We start from the raw sequence: 13,265 nt of genomic DNA on the forward strand, positions 1-13,265 counted from the left end.
ATTTACGCCTCCCAGAGGGAGGCGTAAATCCACGCGCGTCAGCGGGCCTCCTGCGCGCCGGGACGCGACCTGGGGGCGGGTCCGGAGGGCGCGGCCACGCCCCCGGGCCGCCCCGGGTCGTAGCCACGCCCCCGGAACGCTCCCGACACGCCCCGAAAACGCCGCGCGGTTCGGGCCCGCCCCCTCCGAAAACCCCGGGACTTACGCGAGTCCCGGGGCTCTGCGCGCGCCGGTAGGCCTATGTAAAATAGGCTTCCCGGCGCACAGGGCCCTGCTCGCGTAAATCCGCCCGGTTTTGGGCGGATTTACGCGAGCAGGGCTCTGAAAATCCGCCCCTAAGGGTGTCAGCAAGCCGGGCGAAAGTGTAAGACCACCTTAGTAGGAAGTAGCCCAGTCCTCTCTATCATCATCTGCTCTCAGCCATTAAAAAGAGGCCTCGGGGAGGGGTTCGGGGATATGGCATTTTGATGTTACTGATTGATGTGACTGGTACTGTTTAAATTTTGAAAATTTTAATAAAGAAAGATTTAAAAAAAAAAAAAAAAAAAAAGGCCACATTAGTAAAGAGAGTAAGATATTAGCAATGTTACTTTTCACTTTTTTTAAGCACTGTTTTTTTCTGCAGATAAAAATGCCTATAGGCAAAGCTCAGAAAAATCTACATGATGAAAGAAACAAAACCCTATACATGAGGGGTATCTATGAATATTTATTTATTTAAAATCTTTTCTATACCGTCGTTTAGTAATGCACCATCACAACGGTTTACAGAGAAGCTCGTACATTTATATTTGGTTAAAATCTTACTAACAAAGTGCCAAAACATTTATCGGTAACATGTTTTCATAATATAAGGTATATGATACATGATCTGGATCTTGTCCTTTTATATGATTAATAGGAAAAACCATACAAGAATTGTACTTTATACTGCAGATCTCTTAAATTAATCTATAATAATATGAATATGTTACAGGACATTTAGCTGGGACTGATTTTATACATTTTTAATAATTTTGTTTACTACATGTATTAAATATTGTTGACACTATACATATTACATTTGTTTCAATGTTGATAGTTTATATGTCCTGTTGCTGGCATATTTGCCAAAACATGCTCATGTCAGGTTTTTAGAGCTCTTATATTTATGGTTTACATTAATGTTTCTATAGAGTGATTTTATTTATTAAAATTATCAACATTCATTTTATACGATTATATGATTTTATTTTATCGTTTTTATCACTGCCACTCTTCACTGACAGTTTTCTTTTTTTTGCCTGTGGTGGGCATACCCCATCTCCTTTTGTGCTGAATAAGACAGCCATCCACAACTATATTTTCTGAAACTAGGCAAAATGGCACACAGGAATTTAAGCAACTATTTTCTTGCTCAAAATGTTGCTACCCAAAATTCCCTTCAAGTTGAGCATCATCAACTTATTAACCTATACTCTATTTGCTAAAGTTCAAGAGGTTTTATAAGTAATAAACCATCCTACCATCCTTGTTTTATTGTAACTGCTTCTTTCTGCGCACTTGTTATAATTTGTTATATTTTGCAAATGTATACTCTCATGTTATAGTTATGTACGTTTATAATTTATTGATCACCCCTTGTTTTATGTAAACCGACATGATACGAACTCCGTGAATGCCGGTATAGAAAAAAACCTCAAATAAATAAATAAATAATACTTTACCCAATATAGTTGTACAAGGAGTAGCCTAGTGGTTACAGCTATGAGCCAAAGAAATCAGGGTTCAAATCCCCCTGCTGCTTCTTGGAACCTTGGGCCAGTCACCTCACCCTCCATTGCCTCAGGTACAAACTTAGGGCCTGATTTAGTGGGGCTTTTCTCTGAAGCTTAGTAAATGAGGCCCTTAGATTGTGAGCCCACTGGGAACAGGGACATATCCCCAGTACCTGAATCCACTTTGAAATGGCTGAAAGGCAGAATATAAATTACATAAATAAAATATCCTTATATACAGTGGTGTGCAAAAATTTAAGTATCTCAGTTAAATTGTATGTTTCAAAGATTCTCTAAGTGAATAGAAGCTGTCAACACAGTACATGATAACCAAGGGTCCATCAAGCCCAGCATCCTGTTTCCAACAGAGGCCAAACCAGGCCAGAAGAACCTGGCAAGTACCCAAACACCAAGAAGATCCCATGCTACTGATGCCAGTAATAGAAGAGGCCATTCCCTAAGTCAACTTGATTAATAGCAGTTAATGGATTTTCTTCCTCCAAGAACTTATCCAAACTTTTTTTGAACCCTGCTATACTAACTGCACTAACCTCATGCTCTGGCCACAAATTCCAGAGCTTGATTATGCATTGAGTGAAAAAGAATTTTCTCCGATTAGTCTTAAATATGGTACTTGCTAACTTCATGGAATGCCCCCTAGTCCTTCTATTATTGAAAGTGTAAATAACCGATTCACATCTACTCGTTCAAGACCTCTCATGATTTTAAACATCTCTATCATAACCCCCCCTCAGCTGTCTCTTCTCCAAGCTGAACAGCTCTAAACTCTTCAGCCTTTCCTCATAGGGAAGTTGTTCCATCCCCTTTATCATTTTGGTTGCCCTTCTCTGTACCTTCTCCATCGCAATTATATCTTTTATGAGATGCAGCGACCAGAATTGTACACAGTATTCAAGGTGTGGTCTCACTATGGAGCAATACAGAGGCATTATGACATTATCTGTTTTATTAACCATTCCCATCTTAATAATTCCTAACATTCTGTTTGCTTTTTTGACTGCTGCAGCACACAGCCGACGATTTCATAGTAATATCAACTATGATGCCTAGATCTTTTTCCTGGGTGGTAGCTCCTAATATGGAACCTAACATCATGTAACTACAGCAAGGGTTATTTTTCCCTATGTGCAACACCTTGCACTTGTCCACATTAAATTTCATCTGCCATTTGGATGTCCAATCAACCAGTCTCGCAAGGTCCTCCTGTTGTGTAGCACAATCCGCTTGTGATTTAGCTACTCTGAATAATTTTGTATCATCCGCAAATTTGATAACCTCACTCATCGTATTCCTTTCCAGATCATTTATATATATATATTCCCTTACATTAACAAATGTATGGGAAACAACTAGCACTTATGTGAATTCAAAAAATATTTCAAAATGATTTATTACTGATAAAGAATCATTGCTTTATTTAATAAGTTAATCACCTATCACCATTACACACCTATCACCATTACACACATTAAATTTTCACATGTCACAAAAAGTACATACACATTAAAATTAGCATAGAGTCCTCTAAAGTATATCCCTCAGTGCTCACCTACTTCTTACCTCGATCTTACCCTAAACGGACCTTGTACAGCCTAATCCCATTGATATTAACTTAGGTCTTTATTGATGAATACACCTCTTACATCAAGAACCTCATGTATAAATCTTAAATAATAACCATATATGTTTCCAAAAAACCATAAATCCTAGGTGTATTGCATTCATCCAGTGCTTTAATCCATCCCGACAAGGGCCTCGTTTCGCCACTGCTGGCTTCTTCAGGGGAATACTCTTTTTCTAAAGACCCAACATCAACAGTTACCCATGGCTCCCACCTCGTGTCTAAAATTGAAGGAGCGGACTCAGACACAACACACTCAATTCACTCCAGCTCAATGGCTCCCGTTGTTTATCATGAAAAACTCCCGAATATGAGTGTAATCCTCTTCACTCTGTTAGAAACCCGACTCCCTTGGTATAAACCAGGAGTTTCACTGCCTGGCTCCCGACTCCCTTCGTATGAGCCAGGAGTTTCACTTCCTGGATCTCCTCCTCCTTCACCACACCTTTTTCACATAATCAGTGCTTTCAAAAATGGAGTCGCCATACCGTCAAACTTCAATCTTACTCCTTAAATTGCACGATGAGCAATATATATCCTCTCGAATATGTTCAAACGCTTGCCCAAACTTTCTCGCACGCTATTTTCTAGTCTTTTCCGGTTTTTCCACCATGCGTATCTCCTCAGCGTCTCCCACGCTGAGGAGACGCTGAGGAGACACTGAGGAGATACGCATGGTGGAAAAACCGGAAAAGAACCTCATGTATAAATCTTAAATAATAACCATATATGTTTCCAAAAAACCATAAATCCTAGGTGTATTGCATTCATCCAGTGCTTTAATCCATCCCGACAAGGGCCTCGTTTCGCCACTGCTGGCTTCTTCAGGGGAATACTCTTTTTCTAAAGACCCAACATCAACAGTTACCCTCTTTTTTGAAGGATTTAAAGTTACTTTGAGAGCTCAGGTATTCTGGTAACTTTAAATCCTTTTTTGAAGGATTTAAAGTTACTTTGAGAGCTCAGGTATTCTGGTAGAGAGTTCCATAATTCTGGACCGGTCAAAATGCAGTGGGAACTCTTATGCATCAGTTCTGGACGTGCTGTAAAATACACAGGTTTTGGTGTCTTATCCTACGCTTTCTTTACTGTAGAGAGATTAGATTTCTATTTCTGTTCATGATGCAAATAGCACATGGTCCTTGTAATTTTTAAAGATTGTCTATTCTTTCTTGAAATAAAATGTATACAGATGGTCAGAAACATAATTGGTAGAAGAAACCATGTAGCAATATGCATGTGTATATGTTTTCAGGGTACCTTACAAGCACAAATTGAAGGTTCATCATTCTTGGTGAACTGTTACACATATCCATCCCAGATGAACCAGAGTTCTGCTTCTTTGATGTGATGGACACTACCGGCCATGATCTCCATTGGTCAGAAGACATTTCTACAAAAAGATTTTTGGCTGGCAAAGAAATCAATTTTGGAAACATGGTTGACTGAGGAGGCCCCAACGGTGTCTGCTTGGAGAGTAAAATTGCACCATATGGCTATCTTTGAGCACATTACAGCCAAGAGGTCAACACCGGCGAGATATAAGGAGTTTATGGACAGATGGGCTGAGTTTCTTCTCTCTCTTAATGCCAAGGCGCGCAGTAGACATCTGGATTTGTCATAACTACCACCTCATTCTCCCAAGACTGAATTCTTTGAATCCTTTTCATTTTCTGAAGGCACTTTGTTTCTACAGTAACTTGGAGTAGTAAACCCCATGGCATGTTATTACACATCAGAGATGGGGTAGCGGTTGGGGGGGGGGGGGGCGGAGATGGGTATAACCGTTGTAAGTTGTACTTCATGCAAATGTTCCTTATTCTCATGTTTTGGTCAATAATTGGAAAAACTGAAAATAAAGATATAAAAAAAAAATGATGAGATTATAGGAGATTTGTTACTCATCATGGGGAGGATCTGCCTTATATTTCTTACTTGCTTCTTTTTTTTGTGTTTTACTTCTTTGTTCACCATATATGCCTGACCAAGTATAGGTTCAATAATGTGAATATGCTCCATTGCTAGGTTGGCCTCAGACATAAGGAAAGGTTACTAGGGTATTTGCACTGCAGGCTAGGACCTCAGGCCTGCTTGAGTAGGAGCAGTGCTAAAGTTAGACATGAAGAGATAGTGGTAGTGTTATTACTTATCATTGTGAAGACTCAGTCTGTTATCCTTTTCTTCTGACTCATAGAAACATAGAAATGATGTCAGAAAAAGACCAATCAGCCCATCTAAGTCTGCCTAGCAAACTCCCACACTTATTTTCCCCATACTTATCTGTTTCATCAACCACCAAGTTCAGGGCCCTTGTTGGTAACTGTTTGCAGCACTGCAGCCACCAAGAGCGGGTGAGTGGAACCCTCGCTCCCGGCAGGGATCATTTTTCATCACCGGGGGGAAGGAGTCCAGGTGGGTGAAACAGGAGTTCAGAGAGGGAATAGACTTTTAGACTGGAGGGGGGGGGAGGGGTTCAAAATTGGAGGGGAATTGGAACTTGGAAATTTAAAATGGAAAGAGGGTACGGGGGGGTACAGATGCTCCGTAATGTATTTTAGGTGTACTGGACCAGCAATTGTCATTTACATCAGGGTGGGTGCTGTAGGCCCTTAGAGTTTTTGTGGGGGGGTTTTTGTACAATACAGTAACAACGCTACATGCCCAGATATCTTTTAAAGATATCGGGATAAGTAGCAAGTTCCAGCCACATAAGGCTGGATAATTTTAGATCTGCTTTACAGCAGGTCTAAAATTATCTGGCTAACCTAGCCGGATATACCTGATATTCAGCTGGGTTAACCAGATATCTTAGTCCCTCCCCGGAAGACCCCTGAAACGCCTTTTTATCCTGCTAAATTATAGCCTGATATGTAGTTATCCAGCTACAATTTAACCAGATAAGCGGCTGAATATGCCACATTAACCATTTAGATGAATAACTTGTGGGTTATCCATCTAACTAGCTTTTGAAGATCTACCTTGAAGTGTATTCACCAAGTAGCCACACTGCCAACTAGTAGTTCAGAACGCCCAATTTGTTTCTCTTCAAGTTTATGAAAGGAGTAAGCTCACACATACACAGAGGAGAAACCCCTGACCCAGACAGACACAGAGAGAAAGATACCTCATACCAGACACAAAGTCAAACAGATACCCAGACAGACACAAAGACTCCATTGCTCAGACAGTTACCTCATACCCAGACAGATAGACAGAGAGACAAAGACACTCCACACAAAGACACAAACTAAACATCCAGACAGGCACAGAGACATAGATATAGGCATACCACACCTAGACAGAAAACCACAGACATGCCACCCCCAGAAAGAAGACAGACAGACAGAGAGAGAGACATAGACACAACATACCCAGACAAACACAGACACAAGCAGAGAAACCACATCAAACACAAAGACAGACCACACACAAATCAAAGCACACAAGACAACACAGAGATATACAGTCCACACCACACTGGTAAGAACTGGACATTTTTTCAAAAAACTTAGATGTCAGCCAAATCTATTTAGGAAATGAGGAAAGCCTCCATCCCACCCTGCCCAAATTTTTTCTTTTTTAATATATTTGTTTGCCTTTTTCTCAATTTTTCCTATTTTTCTCTCTGTTGTTTGCACATATCTATTTTCTCTGCATGTTTTGATTTGCTTATTTAAATGTTTTACTCTTTTTGCCTTTATTCCCTCTTTCCCATCTCCTCTAGCTCTCCGGTCTCTTTGCCCATTCCCTTCCCCAACCACACCACTTCTTTTCCTCCAGCAAGCAGCAGCTGTAAACTCTCTTCCTGCCTAAGAACCCGGCAGCAGCAGGAACTCCTCCTAGGCTGAGGCCTTAGGGTGGTAGCTCTTCCTGGGTTGTGGAACACTGCAGTAGCTGTTCCTATGTCTAATTCTGCCCCAGAGTAAGCAGCTCCTGCCCCCATTGGAGCCCATCACAGCAGAAGTAGCTCCTCTCCCTGGCCCACCAAAAGAGACACATAGCTAAGCTGTGACATAATTACAATGTCGTCACTATGTCCTGGCAGCTCCCTCCATCCTGAGCTTGCACTGCCTCCACGGCACTGAGACTCAACACCTCAGCCGTTTTTTTTTCTTTCCTGATTGGGCAGCTAGTATGCCCTTTTTCAGGATTGCTCAAGATCCCCAGTTTACTGATCTGTGGCTTACATAATAATGATCTGCATGGAAGAGCTATGAGATGCAAACTTTTTCTATAATCTATTCAGAAAAGTCATTGTCTAAAGAAGGGGTAAGCACTCCAGTCCTTGAGTGTCACAAACAGGATCTGGTTTTCAGGACACGTATAATGAATAAGTAAAACATATTTTTGAATGTACAGTCTTTACTGTATATAAATATATTTTATGCATATTCGTTGTGGAAATCCTGAAAACCAAGCCTGTTTGTGGCACTCGAGGACCAAGTTGACTACACAAAACAATGTACACAGTTGTGTTTAATATCTTTCTGCAATGTTTAATGCAAAATTACTATTTTATGATTTTAACAGATTGAAAATAATAAAACAAAACCTGGCTAAATTTGAATCTTTTTGGAACAATGTGCTTTAGACTAATAAAACTAAAACTGAACTGTTTAGCTACAACCACACAAGGCACATTTGGAGAAAAAAAGGGTGAAGCATTTGAAGTAAAGAATACCTTGCCAATCATTATGCACAAGGGCGATCTATTATGCTTAGGTGTTGTGTGGCAGCCAGTGGCACAGAAAATATCATGCGGGTGGAAGGAAGACTGGGTTCAACTAAATGTAAACCTATCCTAGAAACTAATGTCCCACAATATAACCTGTGAAGAACCTAAATCTAAAAAGAGGTTAGATATTTCAGCAAAACAACAATCTGAAACATACCTCAAAATCAGCCATGAAGTACTTACAGGAAAGAAAGATTAAGGTTTTGAAATAGTCTGCACAATCCCAGACTTAATTATTGAAAATCTGGAGGGAGATCTTAAACATGCAGTGTATGCAAAGAAACTTAAGAATATTTCTCAGCTAGATTTCTGCAAAGAGTAGGAAAATATTCCAAAAACCAGAATAGAAAGACTGAGCTGGCTACGAGAAAAGTTCAAAAGCTGTTATTTCTGCCAAAGGAGTTATTACACTGAAAAGTGGCACAAACACTTCTGCATGAGCCATATTAACTGTTTTCTTAATTTGAATCTGTAAAAAAAAAAAAAAAAAAAAAAAAAAACTGCAAATAAATAGTAATTATGCATTAAATTTTACAGAAAGACGTATTTCACATTGTACCAGGTAGGAAAAGAAAATAATCCACCGATTTTAGAATTAGCAAACTCACACCATGGATACAGATTATTTATAAAGTGATGAAAAACATTTTTACAACTTTGGGTATTTTTGTTTTAATTTTCACAAAATCTTTACTAAAAATACTTATTTTCATATATATGAAAAAGTGTATATATGAGATCGGACATTCATAAGTAATGGATCCAAATTTTCTTAAGGATATAATATCCATTCATAGAGGACAGCTGAATACTAATCACAGCCTATCTCATATCCAATAACAGAATTCACAAAAAAGAACAAAGTGAATATCAATGTCCATCTATAATAATAAAAAAAAAAAAATCACTTGTGTAAATATAAGAACATCACTTATCTTTTCAATATGGAATGCAGCTCAGCAATCAAATTCCATACTCAATGTCCATTGTACTTCATCGCACATATAGCAATCTTCTAAAAACCCATTACTGATTGAAGAAAGGAAAGAACCAACACAGCTGTGTTTCGGCAATTACGTCGCCTGCTTCAGGGACTTTGACTTCCGTAATGCTGCACAGTCCTTCCTAGGACAAAACCATCGAATGTTAAATATTGGCCGAGAGTCATATGATACACTGTGAATCACCTAATAGGTATCAATCGAATATATCAATCAAAGAACAATAAGAAGAAAAAACTTTCTTGTTAAAAGTAGACAAATAATAATCATAACAAAGATTCCCATTCCATAACTAGATTGAAGCCCAAGGTTGAATCATCTGAAAATCCATCATTGTTCATATTCTACTAACTGATGAGTAATATCTTCTCCACATCTGAGGGGAGATAACCAAGCCAAAATCGACCATTTTATATCTTCAAAAACATGTCCTCTCTCTATACAATGTAATACAATGAGGACTAAATTTCTCAGTTAAGCAGCTCCAGTACTCAATCAATCAAGTCTTGATCATGCATTTCATCTTTCCTACATACACTATTGCACAAGGACACTATAACACATAAACCACAGATTTCAATGTAAACTCAGTAGAGTGTCTCAGTAAATAAATTTGACCAGAAGTAGGATATATCAATTGCTGAGTCACAAAATTAAAGGGACACACAACAGTTTTCATAACTCATGACCATCACTCATTGCACTGTCCATATTTGATATATCAGCAAAATCTAGTTTACCACAAATTCATCCCTTTAGTGTAAGCAACATGATAATAAGTACGAGTCTTCAAACTATGTCAGTATCAATATATGATCTGTTTAATTCAAGCAGCCATATCTGAAAAATGAATAATATATGATATTTTGTCCAAAGAGTCAAGTTTTATATTTGATTATAATAACAATTGTCCTCTATCCGAAAAAAGGGCACATTTATATGCTTTTCGAAGTACAGAATATGGATAACCACATTCAAAATCTCACAAGCACTTCCTTTGTTTTTAAGTTTAAAATCATGGCAAGAACAAAACCATCTCAATCTAAAAAATTGACAAACATGCAAAAACTATTTTAAAGCTGCAGGATGAAAACTGTCATATCAGTAAATTATTTCTATCAGTTTGTTTTCTATGGATGGTAGTGACAAATGTAGAATTCACAATCAAAATATTTTTAAAAAAGCAATCTTGGACTTATCATATTATAATGTAAAACAAAGATTCTCATAATATGTTCAACCAATGATGGAACTCAATTGGATGTTGAACAGAGCCTTTCCAAATCATAAATACATCATCAATGTAATGTGCCACAACAAAATGAGAAAAAAATGAATAAAGACAACTGCACTCAAACTTGACCATTACACATCTGCAACATCGGAAGCTAAAGCAGCTCCCATTGCAATACCCTCAACTTGCAAATAAAATTTCCTGTGAAAACTAAAAATGTTATTAAATAAGGCTTTAGACCTGATGATGCTATTGATTGAAATCATAGGGAGTAGCAATGATGATTTAAATGATCAGTTAAAATATCAACTCAATACACTGGACAACTATCGGGCCGATTCAGTATCATACGCTCAGCTGAGCGCACCATTAGCCCCCGTTTGGCCACGCGTTTTCGACACGCTATTTTTACCCCTTATACAGTAAGGGGTAATATTGCGTGGAAAATGCGCGGCCAACTCCCCCAAAACTAATAGCGCCAGCAACATGCATGTTGCTGGTGCTATTAGTGTACAGAGGGTGTACAGAAAAAACTGCTTTTCTGTACACCCTCTGATTTAATATCATAGCGATATAAAGTCGGAGGCCCCAAAAATGGAAAAAAAAATAATTAAAAATCTTCTCGTGGCCTGCAGGTTGGAAGACGGACGCTCAATTATGCTAGCGTCCGTTTTCCGAGCCTGTGGCTGTCAGCGGGTTTGACAACCGACGCCGGTAAAATTAAGCGGCGGCTGTCAAACCCGCTGACAGTCGCCGCTGTCAAAAAAGAGACGTTAGGGACGCACTAATGTCCCTAGTGCCTCCTTTTTACCGTGGGCCCTAATTTGCATAGCTTGGCTTAGTGAATCGCGCGCCCAGGAGAGTGGCCTGGGCGCTCGCCAGCTCTCCCGCGTGGTTTACTGTATCGGCCCAAGTATGAGCTTTCAATTTATTCTACATAACATGAACTTTTAAAAAAGAAGATTGAATCATTTAGCTATGAATGCAGACAACTTAAAATTAAAAATTTTCAAAAGGATGAATTTGATTAGATACATGGTTCTATTTATCCCTGGTCACATGATGGAATTAAGAAAAAATCAAGCAAACATGTTTCTTTTGATTTAACTATGGATGACTATTCAAGAATGGAAGATAGCATAAGATTTGGCATACCTGGGTCAGAACTGAGGTCCAATCAAGCTCTGTATCCTCTTTTTAACAGTGCCCAATCCAGGTCACAACTACCTGGCAGGATCCCAAAAGGCTGATAGATTCCATTCTGCTTATCTCAGAGATAAGCAGTGGATTTCCCAAAGTCCACCTTAATAATGGTTTATGGACTTTTCTTCCAGGAACCTGTCCAAATCTTTTTTTTAACCCAGCTACACTAACAGTTTTCATCACATCCTCAAGCAACAAAATCCAGAGTTAATTACCCAGTATGTGCTGAGTAAAAAAATATTTTCTCATATTTGCCTTAAACATATTATCAATTAACTTCATTACATGTTCCCCTGTCTTTGTACTTTTTGAAAGAGTAAATAACTGGTTTACATATTCATTCCATTCCACACATTATTTTATAGACCTCTATCATATATCCCCCTCAGCATTCGCTTCTCCAAGTTGAAGAGCCCTAACCTCTTTAGCCTTTCCTCATATAAGAATAGTTCCATCCCTGTTATTTTGGTCACCCTTCTCTGTACCTTTTCTAATTCTGCTATATCTTTTTTGAGATGCAGTAACCAGAATCTCACACAATGCTCAAGGTGCAGTCACACTATAGAGTGATATAGAGGCATTATGATATTCTCTGTTTTATTCTCTATTCTTTTCCTATATATTTCAAGCATTCTATTTGCTTTCTTGGCTGCCGTCACTCAGCCAAGGATTTCAATATAATTATCATTGATGACGCCAGGATTCTTTTCCTGGGTGGTAACTCCTAAAGTGGAACCTTGCATTGTGTAGCTATAATTTGGGTTGCACTTCTCTAGGTGCATCACTTGGCACTTGTCCACATTAATCATCATCTGCCATTTCGATCCCCGGATACCCAGTCTCCTAGTATTGCAAGGTCCTCCTGCAATTTCTCATAATCCTCTTTTGTATCAACAGCAAATCTGATTATCTTATTTGCTGTTATCTCTACATCATTTATAAATATATTAAAAATCAACACTCCCAGTATGGATCCCTGGGGTACTACACTTTCACCTTTCTCCATTGAGAAAATTAACCATTTAGCTCTGCTCTCTGTTTCCTTTCATCCAGTTCTCAATACACAATATAACTTTTCCTCCTATCTCATGACTTTATAACTTCCTCAAGAGTCTCTTGTGAAGTACTTTGTCAAATGCTTTCTGAAAATGTAGATAGACTATATCACCTGGCTTACCTATATCTACATAGTAATTCACATCTTAAAAAAAAAGTTATTGCAGATTCATGAGGCAAGACTTCTCTTGGATAAATCCATGTTGGCTTTATCATAAGCAATCACACAAAAAACCCACACACACCAACCTGTGTATTCCAGTACACCCCAATGTAAACAAACCAAACAACCAATGTACTGGTCTCTTATTGATATAGCACACTATCACCGAATATACTTATGTGAGACTCTCTATTCATGAGCAGGCAATTGTATTATCAACTCGTTTGTCATAGGGGTCTATATTACTTTAATTATCAATCCTCCGTGTATTTTGTTTTCTTGATTTTCTTATGGTTTTTTTTAAATTTAAAAAAAAATTTTTTACCACAAAAATTATAGGGAAAATCCCAACTGAACAAGTCACACGGGTAATATTGAAACAAAATAAAATATTTAGATACATTAACAAGTATACAATATTACCCGTGTGACTTGTTCAGTTGGGATTTTCCCTATAATTTTCGAGGTAAAAAA

The 13,265-nt window shown here is 38.5% G+C and overlaps 1 protein-coding gene across 9 annotated transcripts in view; it reads right to left on the reverse strand.

Moving 5' to 3' along the window:
- Positions 1–13,265, reverse strand: part of ROCK2 (Rho associated coiled-coil containing protein kinase 2) — a 442,704-nt gene that overhangs the window by 235,671 nt on the left and 193,768 nt on the right. For 2 of the 9 annotated variants that reach the window (XM_029595909.1, XM_029595910.1), the window contains exon 3: positions 9,070–9,259. The exons of 6 other annotated variants lie outside the window; for them this stretch is intronic. The gene's annotated coding sequence lies outside the window, so the exon portion shown is untranslated. The remainder of the gene's footprint in view (positions 1–9,069; positions 9,260–13,265) is intronic. One more of the 9 variants, XM_029595912.1, reaches the window with a different exon arrangement.

This window comes from Rhinatrema bivittatum, chromosome 3, assembly GCF_901001135.1.
Source record: "Rhinatrema bivittatum chromosome 3, aRhiBiv1.1, whole genome shotgun sequence".
NCBI classification, from domain to species: domain Eukaryota; kingdom Metazoa; phylum Chordata; class Amphibia; order Gymnophiona; family Rhinatrematidae; genus Rhinatrema; species Rhinatrema bivittatum.